The sequence below is a fragment of the Xiphophorus maculatus genome, chromosome 4 (genome assembly GCF_002775205.1).
Source record: "Xiphophorus maculatus strain JP 163 A chromosome 4, X_maculatus-5.0-male, whole genome shotgun sequence".
Classification (NCBI taxonomy): Eukaryota; Metazoa; Chordata; class Actinopteri; order Cyprinodontiformes; family Poeciliidae; genus Xiphophorus; species Xiphophorus maculatus.
This window is the reverse complement of record NC_036446.1, coordinates 23,297,032-23,312,579: the sequence shown is the minus strand read 5'-3', so window position 1 is coordinate 23,312,579 and position 15,548 is coordinate 23,297,032. Positions and strand designations below refer to the sequence as shown.

The 15,548-nt window shown below is 40.3% G+C and overlaps 1 protein-coding gene across 11 annotated transcripts in view; it reads left to right on the top strand.

Annotated features, from left to right (window-relative positions):
- Positions 1-259: 259 nt before the first annotated feature.
- The window catches only part of LOC102236398 (bromodomain adjacent to zinc finger domain protein 2B), a 74,584-nt gene continuing 59,295 nt past the window's right edge, over positions 260-15,548 (top strand). For 6 of the 11 annotated variants that reach the window (XM_023332960.1, XM_023332955.1, XM_023332963.1 and 3 more), the window contains exon 1: positions 260-788. The gene's annotated coding sequence lies outside the window, so the exon portion shown is untranslated. The remainder of the gene's footprint in view (positions 789-15,548) is intronic. The other 5 variants (XM_023332962.1, XM_023332961.1, XM_023332956.1 and 2 more) reach the window with 2 other exon arrangements.

Sequence of the window (15,548 nt, the reverse complement as noted above, 5' to 3'; positions counted from 1 at the left end):
ACCAAAAACACCTATTCACTAACAGCATATATCTGTTTTTATGCTCAATTGGAGCATAAAAACACATGTAATGTGACACTAAAAACTTTTATTACTACAATAAAATCATTTGAAAAAGAATCGAACTCAAGGTCCAAAGCTTATTTTTTTATTTGCTCTAAGTATAATTTGGAGAATTATTTTTTTTTTTTTAAAGTTTCTTCTTTTTTTTTTTATAAGTCTCATCATTTTAATTACATATGCTAACAGTAAAAAAAAAGAAAAAAAAGAAAAAAAAAGTTGTAACATCTATTCTATTTGTAGCTATTCTCTATTTGTTTACAACAGAAGGGGAATGAGATGCGCCACAAAACAACATTCATAAATAAAAGTCACCGCCACATCTCAGCCGGAGCCGTGCTGCAAAATGATAATGTCGCATTTAAAGTAATGACGGTCAATTACTGTATCCGCTCCTCTACTACGGCCGCTGCACAAATAATAAGTTTTCTTTGTGTGGCAGTAGTGAGCTGACGTCAGGTCGGTTCCTTGAAGTGGAGCTGAATAAACCTTGAGAAGAGTCTCCTTCAATCTGCTGTTAGTAACTAACACACACACTCACACACCGAGACTCAATTACTGCCCAATTCCCTTCTTTATCATTCGTCCCCGACCTCTTTCATAACCAAAACCGACCAAGGAAGGGAAAAAAAGACACAAGAGAGGCGACAAGAAGAGCAAACCGAAGAGTTAGTTGATCTAAAGAAGCCGCACGCTGGAAATAAGTAAAGTGTCGAAACTAAAAAAAGGTAAGTGTTGTTTTTTTTTTTTTTTTATATTTCCCTGACGCTGTTTTCAAGACCATCACTGAAACAAGCGGTGAGCTCCGCTTTGAGAGCTGGCTTCGGTTTCTAATTTCTTCGCTTTTTTCCAGCTTTTGTGGATACTTTGTTTTCTTGTTGCGAACGTAATTCATTCGGTCGGTGTGTCCGGTAGTCGTTAGCGGTACATTTGGTTGAAGTTTTGTTGTTTTTTTTCCCTCTTTAATCTGAAAACGAAGTGGGTTTTTTTTTTCTCCCCGAGCGGTGGTGACCTGATAGTGGGAATCGTCTTTGTGTCCTTCTTTCCTTTCTTCCTCTCTCTCTCTCTCGCACCGTTCACTCCTGCGCGATAACTAGTTTTTATCGTTGTGATTTTAAACTTTTCGAGCCTTTTGCGGTGTCTTTGGGTTTTTGTCGGCCGTTTAAACGAGCCGTTCGGGGTGTTTTTAGTGCGTATTTCGAGCTGTAACCGTCCAAACGTAGAAAGAGAGAGAGAGAGAGACGGATGGGGGGTAACTGACTGGACTGCCGTTGGTCCTCGCTGTCCGTCCATCCACTTCCAACAGTCCCTCGACTCGAAAATAAAACAATTTGCGACAAATTTATAAACATCCACATCAGTTTTGGGTTAAGTTTAGACGTGTATTGTTCATTTCTCTGTCCGGAGCGGGTCGGAGTTTGAGCTGGTTTTTCCGTGTTGTTGGCCAGGCTTCGCCGGGGTGCTTGCTAATCGCGGTCGCTTCCTCAAACCGAGGCGTGCAGGCGAGCTAGCAGCCGCTTGGCTGAGTTGTTGAAATTTATCCCTTTGTGTATATTACAATATCCTCCATTTTTTTCTGCCCCTTCCAAAACAACAAGCCTCTCGCCATCTTGGTTGTTTTAAATTCGTCCCTCAAGCACCCCTGCCTTTCCTCCCCTCTCTCTCTCTCTACACATACAAACACTTTTGACTACTTTAGTAGGAAATGGATCCACGTTTTTTTTTGCTTAAGTTTTACCAAAGTTTTTGACGCGCTGTGGAGAAGCGAGAGAGAGAGAAAGAGACAGAGTAAAGGGTTTTATGAAGACGCTTTTGAAAGACATTTGTAACGTTAAATGCTCCAGAGACATAATTTAGAAGCTCGTTTGAGATTAAGGGGGGAAATGTTTATTTATAAACAAGATATGAAGTTATGTGTTTTCTGTCAAGATTGGAATATATGGCTAGGGAAGCCGAATAATGTCATAGTGTGACACGGTTATGTCACATAAATTAATTCCTTATGTTTTAAACTCAAAACTGTTTTTCAGTTACATTAGCCGTGGCTTGTGTTTGCAGCTAAACATGAATGAATGGAGTAAGGAAGGAAGGAAGGAGGAAAGGAAGGACTGATGTTAGCCTTAATTACCAAGAATGCAATTAAGAGTCAAAATAAAACACTTGATGTTAGATCCTGAATAAATATCACTTTGATCACATTTCCTTTGAAATAAAAATACATTTAACACCTTTTTTTTTTTTAAACAAATGACCAATTACAAAATAGTTTCATATTTTAATTAAAAATCGACCACTTCTAACTCAGATCTTTGTTCATGTCTGCTCCTTGTAACAGCCTCTTTAGATGCCTTGGTACTTGTTTACACGTTTTCCAGACAGGACACTTGTCCTATTTATTTTCCGTCATTTTGCCTCACGCATGAGCTTAAGCCCTCCCCTAAGGTAGAGCCTGATCTCACCATCTTCTCTGTGTCCTATAAGCAGGGAAATAGGAGGAGGAGGGATGAAAACACACAGAACAAATGCTTTGAAATGGAAAATCTGATCATTTCACCTCCCACCTCTTTTGTTTGCCCGTTTATTGCTGCGAAGCCTGAGTGCAGAGGAGCAGATGTTTAGCCAAACATGAAGGCGCGGTGCCTCTGTCCTTATGGGGAATGGCTCTCGCTCCTCTCTCCGCTGCTGATGCATCGACATGACAGCTGCTTGATTTCATAGAGCTGCTAAGAAGCCATTAGTGGTATCCGTGAATTGAAACGGAACGGTGTCTTCAACTTTCCTATCTCTCGCCCAACTATCTCTTTTAGCAGTTTTATTTTGGGGGGATCTGTTTGAATGTTTGCGTGTTTTGACATACACTTGTACGTGCGCGCAAGGGCTGCAGCTGAGCACACAGACCTGCAAGAAGTGCTAATATATTTGTGCAGTGTCTTTTCTCATAATTAAGAGAGATTGAACAAGAGCAAAAGTGAAAAAGGGGAACAAATCTGTCAGAGTTTGTTTGCGATGTTGGTTTGAAATGAAAGCACACTGTGCTACCTCAAGCACACTCAAATCAGAGAGAGATCCTTCCTCACCAGGCCAAGAAAAAACAGTCAACTCTCTGCTGGAGTTTTATTTTCGCTTTTCTTCTTGTTCCCTCTATAAAATTGGAACTGTTGTTTTTGAGGAGATAAAGGGAGACTTCCGCTTGACTTGAACATTTAGGAATTAAGGATAGACATTGTTAAGCCCCATTTGCATGTCTACTAGAATCACAGCAAACGGTTGCTATTGACTAAGCTGATTAGGTGAAATTAGGTTCACGAGCTCTATGTGTAGGGGTGCTGAATCTGACAGAACTTGGACAGCTTTTGAGAAGGCAATCCCATGTCCACACAGGCTTGGATTCTCTTTAATCCTCTACTATTGAATATAAGTTTTTTTTTCTGTAGAGGAACCCCTTAGTTTATCTTCGTTTAAAAAGGAACTAAAGTGGGGTTTATTAGGTGTCTATAATACAGTATAGTGATAATCAGTTTGAGGCAACGTTTGCTATACTTTTATTTTATAATTAAAACATTTGAAGTTTGCACTGTACCTGAAAACATCAGATGATTATAATTTTTTGTCAATTATCAAGTTTTTTTCTGCAGCAACATACATACAATAAATATGTCATCCATCCATTTGAGCATTACTAAGTGTATCTTATAAGTTAAACTTGTTTCCCTCGTTGCTGAGATTTAAGAACAAATAAAATCCATTTGTGAAATGAATCTAAAGCCTTGCTGTCATTTCGACTGATAGCAGAGGAAAACGAAGGTTGTAAAACCTTAATCACTGAGTAAGCCATGTTTGAGTGTATCTGCATCAATGACCACTATTACATCAATTATAGTATATAGTAACTATATAAACTTAACCTTTTCATGTCAGTATTGTCAAATGGGGATTTGAGAGTATTTTAATTTTATCCCAATTCCTTACAATAAGGTTCACACTAATTAGGTTCATAACTAACTATATAACTTTACATTATAGTAAAATTGTGTCTTGTATTTCCTTGTGACATAAGGTCTCATCCCAGTCTGTGGCTTGGTTAAGGTTAAAGGGCCAATCAATAAAGAAAGAAAACCTAGTGTTTGCATCACATACAAACATGTAACTCTTCATCTTACTCTGTGATAAAGTATAGCTTAGAGTTGCACAATACGTCGAATCACAATTGACAATGTCAACGTGTGCAATATTGCAACTGGAAAAGAATCTTTGGTTGCAGTACTATAATGTTTTAGGTGTCATTTAATAATTGCCCATTCTCTTCCCATTTTCTTCATACCTAGCTTCTAGATTTTCTGAGCTCCACGGACTAAAAACAAGAAGGATGCGCTTTGAAGTCACAATTCTCACCAGCAAATCTGAGATCATCTCAGTGTTCAGTATCCAAGGTGGCCTGGTAGCCATACTTAATACTGACCTCGAGCCTGCTTGCATGTAAAACATTGTGAAAGTTGCAGCTATAGACTATTTATTAGCACTTTGTACTGTGATTTGTAACCAATTAAACAAAAGACACATATTAATGTTAAATGTCTTGTTGTGGATATGTCCCTTTAGTGTTCAAATGCTTAAAATTGAGGGAAACAACAGCAAATCCACTTGTTTTCTGACTTGCGACTATCAGATTGGGTGTGAAGTTGTTCCCAGCTCAGAAGTCCGATGCCCAAGACGCAGAATAAAAGCCTGATGCCGATAATATATTTATCAACTTGGGTTGACTTTTCGCATCCTTTATAACCACATCTGATTTAGACGCGAGTGACCAAGCTATTAAACCCCAAGGACATTTTTGCGATGATAAAAAAAATAAAGAGCAGAGAGGAAAATGTAGGCTAATCACAATCAATATAAGCTCAGAAATATTCCTATTAATATCACCATGTTTTTCTTTTTATCATGTCGCCCTTCTTTGCCTTTAAAAAAAATCCATGGCCCCAATGCTTTTATGTTATATTTAGTCACTGATTAATGAGACGTTGCAAATAATCTATCGAGAATAAAAGCCATCTGGTTGCACCGCCAAATCTGTGTATGTTAGTGGTGATTCAGAGCTGCGAAATTTAGACAGGAAGTGGAGATGTGCTTATTGTTAACCAAATGACTCAAGAAACTCGTGTTAGACAGAGTTCTGGTCAGATTTCTTCATCTCTCGCCATCCGGATGTCGCTTACAAATGAAAGCGCAAGCATGTATTCAGAAAACAATAAGGACAGAAGAAATGGCATGTCAGAAAATTGATTACTACAACCGATGTGATAGAGGTATGGATTAATTCTTTAACAGCTGGTTGGTCCTTTGTGGAAAAGTACTGTTTCTTCCAATAAACTAAAAACTTTATAAGTCTGATGATGTTTTACATTACTGATTCAAGTCTCACTTCAGTCTGTCTTTGTCATTTGCTGTGTGCTGCATGTTTTAGGCTTGCTTACATACACATTGACAGGGCTTTGCATGTTGACATCCTCCCTGCTGGAAAGTTAGTTAGATCTCAGATGATCTGACTAACCTCATGTTACCTTTCTATTTTGGTGACACTGCCTGCTCGCTGAATCTCCTGATAATCATCAGAGTACTCAAATAATTGTCTAAAGTGCATTCTTGGTGACAGCTGCTTTTAACGCCAGCCTTTTCAAATATTGTGGCTATCTCTGACCGCCACTGTTTGTATCCATCTGTGCACCGAGAAAGTGTAGCTCCAGTTTGAAAGCCTGGCTAATGAGATGGGGCACATATGCCTCCTGTTGTAGGAGCAAGTAAACAATCTCCACTGTTAATTAAGACTAAACAAATCAACACTCACTCGGTTTTCTCTGCATTTCTGCACGGATTACATATGGTGGATTAATTACTGAACAATAAGCGGTGGAAAGTGCGAGGGGGTCACCCTGTATTGACTTTCCAGAGACAGAACACAGAGCGGCCAAATTTGGGAGGGAAAGGCGATAAGCTGCTTCTTTGCTGTTCGTCCCGTGGGCCTCTATTTATCATTCAATGTGAGAATTTCCTTGATGAAAGTCAAGGTTGTTTGCACATTCTCCGTCTCGTTGGGATGCCTGCTTTTCCACCAGCAAGGTGAAAAGGTTGATTTTTTAAATATTTTTTTTCTTCCTCCTCCGAAGAGATACCTTGTTTGGAAAGTCCGTGCTAGTTTCTTATAATGAAGTCTCAAAAGGTCCTGATGATTTTTTTTCCACTTCAGGGCTGTTTTTGTTTTGTACATTGGGGGAGAGGTGAAAATACAAATGTGCTTCATGTTTTGTGGAGCCGTAGAACAGCGAGCGTGCTGGTCCTCATTATTCAGTATCTTTCTGTTGCATATTCATGTTTAAGTTGCCGCACCGTGTGTGAGCTGGAGGCATCCATTTAATGTGGTCTGAGTGAAACGTAACAACATGATATGGCAACATTATGAAAGCGTTTTCATGTCACTGGCATCTTGCTTCATGAAAGACAGTCATTTATTATCTCTCAGTGTTAAGAGAAGCAGCTGGATGAAGCTGAAACAGCAGAAACCTGAAGGTGTTGGTTTTGTTTTCCTGTGAAAAACCACACAAGATGTTTACCGGCGTCTTTTGCTTTATCTGTCTTATCTGGCCACAGAAACTTGATTACAAGCATCAAGGTTTGGAAGACCTGCTATATAGTTTGACGTTTACCACACTGTGACATTCTCAATCTGTAGCAGAGGGGGCCTGTAAATATACATTTCTCCAGGATACTCTCGCTCCGGCTGTGCTCGAATAGGAGAGGAAATGAATGGAAAAGAAATAGGAAGGAGGTTTTGAATGGCGGAATGGGAAAGATATTGGTTTCTCTACTGGTGTTCCTCTTGGGTCAGTGGGGTTCTTGATGGAACTATAGAATAAGTTGATGCAGGCAGGCACGCTGCAAGCTTTGCTTGGCTTTAACAAACGCACACATAAACCTTGACACACACATTGCTGTCAGAGCACAGGCATTTATGCACAGGGACAGGAAATACACACCCATTTATACACTCACACAGATACACACAAATGCACGAGATTGCACCTCGACAGCCCCCGTTTATTGATCTTCTTCAGCATTAAAAATCTGGTCACTGCTGCCACAAAGGCTTTTTATTTTAGCTGCGCTGGCAAAGCTTTCTTCAAGCTAAGCCAGAATTTAAAATATTTAACTCCTACATAACACTCTAGAAAAGGACAAGGGTAAAAGCAAGCGCACAGTTTTAAACTGCAATAGGTGTAGCTGCTCTGAACCATCATGTGAATCATGGTGATAAAATCACATCCCAGTTTATTAGCTGTGTAAACTCACAGCTTTGCATCTATAAAAGTTTCAGTTGGAGATGTGTTTTGATTCTCAATTCAACCCAACTCACTATTCACTAACATGGCCTTACCTTGTTTGCATCATTCGTGCTGATTTGCCAGTAGTCAGTGGATTAGTCATGACTGTGCCTGGGACAAGCTGCTGTTTTTAGCATATTAAGGTTAAAAAAGGATACTCATGTGTAGAGAGGCAACTTGCAGGGTTTAATCCACACAAGCCCTGTGAGCACATGCTTTTACAGTAACTCTTATCTCTCTGTAAGTACATTGCCTTTCGTTTTCTCCGGTCTCAGTGCATGCAAAGCAATGTATCAAGAATATTTCCCCTTTTTCTTCTTGGGAAATTTTCAGTCTTCAGTTAGCACCAGGTGGCGAAGAGGAAATGGTCCGACCAGCTCTGTTTAAACTCCATTTCGAAATAATCTGTCCTGAAAAGGTCAAAGCACATCTCAGTGATTTCAAAATGCTTCTGCGTTGTAGTGGAAATGTGCATTGCATGAACATTATTTATTAAATACACCAGCAGGCGACCTACGCGCGAGGCTTTCCTCGTCAGGCGAACCTGCTGCTTGCTGTTGTTTTTCTTCTGTCCAGCTCTGAAAGCTTAGCCCCGCTCCGTCTGTGGCATTGTGCTGCCTTCTCCCTCTCTGTATGTCTGTCTGCCTGTCCTTCTGCCTTGCTGTCTGTCTCTCTGTTGCGCTTGTGCTCGCTCTTTCTGAACGATGACACTGAGAGACAGCTGTAACGTGAGACGCCTCTCGATCCTGGCAGGGGCTTCGAAAGCTGAGGCAGAAGGGAGGGAGAGGGCCTTTATGTGAGACTGGGGGTGCTGACCTCCCCTCATTCCCCTTCTCTCTTTCTCCTCCTTTTTTCTCCCTCCTTCTGTGTCCGTTTGCATACTATATCCTCCCCCCACCAACAGAAGCCAAGACAGCACTCTTGTGAAGTGAAACAAGGAGAGAGTTTAGCCATATTGAAAATCTGATGGATGACATTGCGTGTTTTGTCCATTTGGTACCACTTTAATCCCCAGCATCTCTCCCATCGTTAGATTACATCGGATGAACTGAAGTTCTGTTGTCTAGGGTGACTTGTGTTTGTGATCCGTTTGAGGACATGTTTTCTTTGCGTGTGTGCATGTAGACGGAAACATCTCTGGACTCTAGGCTACGGTTGCTAAATCCTGTGTGAGAGCTCCCATGTGTAATCCAAACATTTAGAGCTAATTTAAGCATGCAGGCAGAAGCAGCATCCTTTAAGAAACAACAGCTTCCCTCCCTCTGCAACCTCCACTCTGTGTGTGTGCATGTCACGCACTTGTGTGCGTGTGTGTGTGTGTGTGTGCGTGTGCGTGTGTGTGTGTGTGTGTGTGGATGTCTTGTTGTCGCTGGAGGGAAATGAAAGTACTCAATCACTCACCTGTCAGAGTACTTCAAAATCCGCCCATAACACACTGGCGCGCGCACCCCCGCACACGGACACATATGTGCATACACTCTCGCCCCTGAGGGTTTGACAGGACTGGCCCTTTATTGACTCCCTTGATCAAGGAGACAGCAGATCCATTTAATAGAAGCTCCACACACACAGCGGCTGAAATCAAAGTGGATTCACATCTGCTCTCCACACAGCTCCACTATATCCTTTTTTTCTCTTGTATGGCAGAGCTGCTCATCATTTAAAAAATGGCTGCTTTGATGGGTGTTGAGCTAAATTTTCCGAGCCAGTACCAATAGACATCATAACGTTGTTCACTGCATGTAAAGCCAACAGTTTCTGCCAAAATAGCTCTGATTCAGCTCTTCACCCCATCTTGGGGTATTGCTCACAGTGTAGTGTAATAATGTCATGATACAAACCCAGTAGGGGTTATAGCCTGTTCCATTGGCTCTGGCCCTTCTCTTCCCAGTTGGCTATGTTTTGCGCTGAGTGTTCTGGAAGGCCACTTAGCTAAGAGGCTGCTGATAGTAGATGTGACAGCTGTGCTGGTCATGGCTACCCTGACCTTCACACGTCATTGTGACGGTCCATCAAGGCTGTAATGATACTCTGAACCTATTGTGTACTCCTGTGTTGGACTAATTGTCCGCACTGGTGATTATGTGGCCACATATGCTACTGATACTGCCATCAAAATAAAACTGCAAACAGATACAAATAAGGCCAAGTTGGCTATTTACAGATTCATGTGGCAAAGAGAAGGAAGAAATAAATGTGGATTGCTTAATGTGGCTATAGGCTCCCTGCCAGTAAGAGAAAAGATATAATGGCAACTCAAAAACATGCATACGCACAGACTAAAGAAAGAAGCACACAATCAGGCCTGGTATTTTATATATTTTCTACCTCTCACAAATGGATCGCACTAATGCTCGGAGCTTTTCACCGGTCTCAAAGCGCTTTACTTCAGCGCATGGTGGTAACCCGTTCCCTTGAGATGGCACTAGCTCCATCAAGTCAAGGAAGAAACCATTTAGCAGAATGACAAACACACACATACATTCAAGCAACACAGCACCAGGAGGCTGGGAGGATTTGGATTGCACTTAGACAAACGTTTCTCACACAAGTTCTTTATTCCTCCTCTGCGCTCCCCTTCTTTTGCCCCGAACATACACTTTCTCGCACACAAAAGTACTTGCACAGAGATTCCATTTTGTCAGCTTTCAGCCCCAGATCATGTAACGATAAAAGATGCTGCCCTGCAGTTAGACACTGCCAGTAAATCACAGGGCAAAGAAAGCTGGGAGAAGCACTTATTTTTAAGCAGCATGAGAGACCACACTGGGGCTGGGGTTGGATGGGAGGGGGGAGGGGGGGCTGAGACAGATAGGGTAAGACAGAGGGAGAGAAAGAGAGAGGCAGAGAGAGCTTCTTTGTGCACTGTGTACTGGCATTGTGTGTGATGAAGAGATGAATCACAGCTATTTAGGGATTGGTTTCCTGCAACTGATTGTGTGACGACTTGGTGGCGGACAGACTGTCAAGACTTGCCTGTTTTGTTCAAGGGGCTTCAGGAAAATGTCTGCGGCCAAGTCTCGCCTAACTCACTCCCACAGGCACCGGTGTGCTAGAGATCAGCAGAGACAACAGAGACAAACACCTCAGTGGTGTCGCTCCTCTAACAGGGCATCAAATATTAAAGTGAAATAGATTTTAGGCTAATCTCAATATGTATATTTCCAGAGTACACTTGTTATCCATTCTCCTACAGCAAATAGAGTTTTCAAAGCAAAATCTTCCTTTCTTCCTTTCATTCTTTCTTTGTTTGTTTGTTTCTTTCTTTCTTTCTTTATTTCTTCCTTTCTTGCCCTCTCTTTGCTTTGTGGTTGGTACAAAATTATGACCCATGTGTTTACCACTGTGCAGATGTCAGTGAGCTGCTGTATGTATCTGAACAGTAAAGTCAACATCTGTTCATCTGAGGAAGCAGTGGTGGTAGATTAGGAAACCCAAACAAGACAATCCAGGCAGACGTTACAGCAGTTAGATTGCACATTGCCCATGTGCAAGCATGCCTGAAGTATGAAATAATAACAGCTTTGCAGGTAATTCCTGCTTTTTTCTCTCCTCTTCATGTTATTCAAATGAAAATTACTAGGTAAAGATGGCTGTAATTAACACATTTTCTGGACATCTATTAAAAAATTATTAAATAAAACTGAATCACATTGAAATCATTTCAGCACAGTAATGTGAAAGATATTTAAAGGCAGAAGAGGTAATGCAAATAAGTTAACATTTTTATATTTGCTGATGATTGTTCTATTTTTTTCCTACTGATATTGTCTACACCTCCCAAAGTTATGAACTCAGTGCATAGAAGATGAAAGTTGTAACAACTCTTAAGGTTCACCAACCACTATCTACAGAGCATTCAGATCAAACATGTCCCACAGTTTAAATAACTCAGCTGAAAATAAAAAAGTAAATAAAGTAAAACATAAAGTAGCTTCAACAGCTGATATACTCTGCTGAACGTATCCTCCGCATTTGTGTCCCTGCATTGGTAATTGTAGAGGAACTGCAGCATTTCTCTCACCCAAAGTTTTGTCCTCTTCTGCAATCTGATATTGCAGATCTTCCTTTACAAATCTGAGACCTGGACAGTTTCAAAACAAGAAATTAATAAACTACAAGTTTTTAAAGACGGTGTCTACATCAGACTGCTGTCTCTTGCTTAGAGCAATGCTGACAGGAGGTTCAGAAATGCAGACTGCAGAAGTTCAACATATCCTGTAGAACGAACCCCGATCAACTCCTGCACCGTCTTGTGGTGCAAGTGAGCCGTGCACTGGAGAGTCCAAAGTGATGCCAGAGAGAAGACATAAGCAATACTAATTTTGGATGCCCTGAAGTCTAAATGCCTTGATCTCAATCAAGTCAAGCCCAGTGCCATGTAGGACTGCTCAAATATGAAAAAAATAAATTACATTTTAGTCAGTATTGAAAACAAAATTATTTCAAATGCTTTCTAGTTGAGTTGGAAAAACAATGTATTTATTGCACTGGAGGAGCAGTTATTTAGCCTGACCATAAGGCTGTGTGACATGTCACATGTATTTGAGGTATTATGCTTTGTTCCCATGTGCCATGTCTAACACAATGACATTGTGACTTTTTGGCACTTTTCGAGTGTAAGTTTCCCTAGCAACTATTATCTGTCTGCATACCCTGTTGCTTGAAGCAATTTTTTTCTTAGCACTCCTGAAAGCATCACTCCCCCATCTCCAAACCATGGAGGAAAACTCCAGAGTTTATAGATTGTATACCAGGTTGTGATGAGGAAGCATGGCAACACCATCAAAAATGTCAACAGTTCAACAAGAGTTCCCAAGTTTTGAGTGTCAGAGGTGGTGAATTAATAGTTTATTAAAAAAATGACAGCTGTGGATGAAGAAGTGGTGATAAGGAGGAAATGTTGAATTTAAAGGGCCTTTAGCACAAAGTCAGCCTGGATGAGAGACTTTAACAACCCAGATTTGGCAAAACAACAGAAAGTTACTATTTAGCAAGCTACAGTTTTGCTGATAATCTGACAAAAAGATGTGTAGCATAATATCAATGGCTTCGACAAAATGTGAATAGTTTGACTCTAAGTAATTTTCCTAACTGTATAAACCAGCTTTTACTGGGATTTCTGCTGTTGCCTTAAACACTCATTATTTAAGTTCCTAGTCATATTGCACAGTACTTTAATTCTGAACAAAAACATGCTGTGTGTTAATGGGCTGAGTGTTAATCGCTCCCTTCTGAACAGCGTTTTGATGTGTTGGTGCTCGACTTGCGTCTGCAATACATTACTGTGTCAGTTATTGTGATTTAGTTGCTTTTACTTTAGTTTTTTTTAAAGCAATTTTTTAATTTACTCTACTGTCATGCTTTGTTTGTAAAAGTACCATAGGCATAAATAATTTTTGGGAGTTTCCAGCCACATTGTTGTGTGTTAATTGTAAACTTAAAATAAATGTGGCATATGTTTAAAAATCTGCTCTTTCAGTCGCTGGTCGCTGTGCATTGTCCTCATGTCTTGGTGCTCCTAAATCTGCTAGCCTAGTGTGTCAACCTTACCAAATTGATATCACTGTTAAGCATCATTGTAGTATAATATTTGGCCTCATGCAGTTATGGCTTCTTTTTGCAGATATGTTTACCAAAAAAAAAAAATCCAAAAACAAGCAGTGAAACTGCAGCTTTGTTTTAAAACTGGACTGGTCACAAAAAGACTTCTACTGTTGGACTATTTAGAAAGATAGCCAATAAATATGGTGTTTTAGCCCTGATGTGGGAAGAAGAGTTTGTCTGACACAAACTCCGTTTTCTTAGGGAACATCCAAAATATTCAAAAGAAAATGCAGCTTGGGAAACTGAAATACCTAGATGCAATGCTATACTTGGGAAGCTATTGGCTGACATTTGCAAGACAGCCAATCCAGGAGCGCTACTCCTTTTTTTTGGCAATGACTGGATGAAGCCACAAGGAAGAGTGTACTAGATGTTAGCTTCCGCTTTATTGCCAACACGGTTTCCACTCTGTGTATCAATGTAGACTAAGGTCTTTTTGGAGTTTGAACTATTAAAATAGGGGGTTCCAGGTGTTTTTAGATGGGGGTTTCAAGTATTTGCAGATTTCAGCTATTGGTGGGAAGATGTGGTCCCTAACCTCATCGAATACCGTGAGGTTCACTGTTGATACTTTCTCTATTCATTGGTAACTGATCTCTCCATATTTACATTTCACTTAGTTGCACAGGTTAGTTGTGATGCTGAGTGGTGCAGACACCACCAAGGCAATGAGGTATCAAATGGGAGACAGGAAAAAAAAGCCATACTTGCAAAGCACAACATGATATAATAATAATAATAATAATAATAATAATAATAATAATAATAATAATAATAATAATAATAATAATAATAATAATAATACATTTTTTCATTCTTGACATTTATGTTGTCTTCATGATCACTTAAAGCCAGCATTGACCTTGAAAGATAAATTCAAATAATTGACCACCTTGGCACCTTAACATGAATAATAAAGTAACTTTGTGTGGGTTCAAAAACATGACTACAATTTTTGCCTTTCTGATAATTCTAAAATAATATTTTCTGTTTGCTGTACTTGTTCCAGTTTTATTGTATTCTTATTGCGTTATGTAATGGTCTTTAAAGCTTTCATACATCACACTTTGATCAAACGATTGTTTTATTTCATGTTTCAAGTGTTGGATTGTCAGTTGGAGTAAACCAAGCCAGATATTGAAGTAATGTTAAAATAAATGTGAATCATTCCTTGAGTATGAAATAATTATTAGTTGCAGCCTAACCACACCACTATGATTCATACAGACGTTTTTATTGAATAAGGGTGCAGGAAAAAGTGTGTGTATGTGTGTGTGTTTTATGTGTTTTTTTTTTTTAGCCATGTGCTATTGATGTAAAAACCGCTAAGATCTAACAGTAAAATGAGGTTAATAGACTAACAGCCTGATTCTCAGTGAGGCAAATGATGGCAGACAGCATTGGCTTTCTGATCCAGTGTAATTCACCTTCCTCATGGCTGGCAAATCACATTCAGCGCTGAAGTCCTATGAGCAGAGGATCCTTTAATCATCAGCTAATAGGCCTTTATGAAAAAGCTGAAGATGAATTCAGCCTACCTGGCTCTCTGTTGTCATTATCACGGCGATGAGTTATCAAAGTGTTTGTGTGTGCCTGCAGCCTTGGTGTGTGTGTACACGCATGTGATGTGTGTGTGTTTGTGTATCTGCGTAGATAACGTAGGAAGCCATTACAGTTAGAGTCTGATCAGTTTAGGCAATATCAATACAGCCAGAATAGCGTCTGATGAAGTGATCTGTGATGGTATGTGTTGCATGATGAGCCTCAGACACCGGCATGGCTGCAGGGCATTTGGACCGACAGAATCAGTTAGAACTCTTCAGATCTGTTTCTGTTTATTTTAATTTAAAATAAATAAAGAAAACAAAGTGTGAACATAAACTTTAGTTTTTCAACAGATTTCCATAACTGTAATATCTGTGCCCAGTCGTGCTAAGACAACATTCGCAAGGCTCGGCTTTGTTGCTGCTGACCAGATGGATGTGTTTACAGACAACAAAACCTTGTTAGATAGCTACCCACACACGCTACAACACCGCTCTTGTGTTGCTGTCGTCTGGACGTGTTTGCGCTGCTTCTCTGATGCCCCCTGGTTGTATATGAGGAGGCCCGGTTTTTTAGTTGTTGTGCTTTAACACTAACCTAACCTTTCTCACCCACTTCATAAATGAAAGATGAAGTAATAGTAGTCTAAATGGAAGTTTTAAAATCTTTGTGTGCGTTTGACTGCTGTATATACAAAGCAGGGTGGTGTCTGTTATGGTGAGCTGCTTAGATTAGGCTCAGGCTCTAAGTGCAGAGGAGGGCCTCGGAGACAATGCATGAAAGCTGGGCGTGAGAACGCCAGTAAGGCTTGGTTCTCTGCAAGAACTGTCTTGTGTTTAGGGAAAATATCCTCACACTCACAGCTCCAATGTCTAGATCCATTTCTAGCAAACAGGTTTTGCAAGAAAAGGGCTCAGGGAGACAGGGAGACTTTTTGTGGGTGTGAATGTGTTTCTGAGCGTG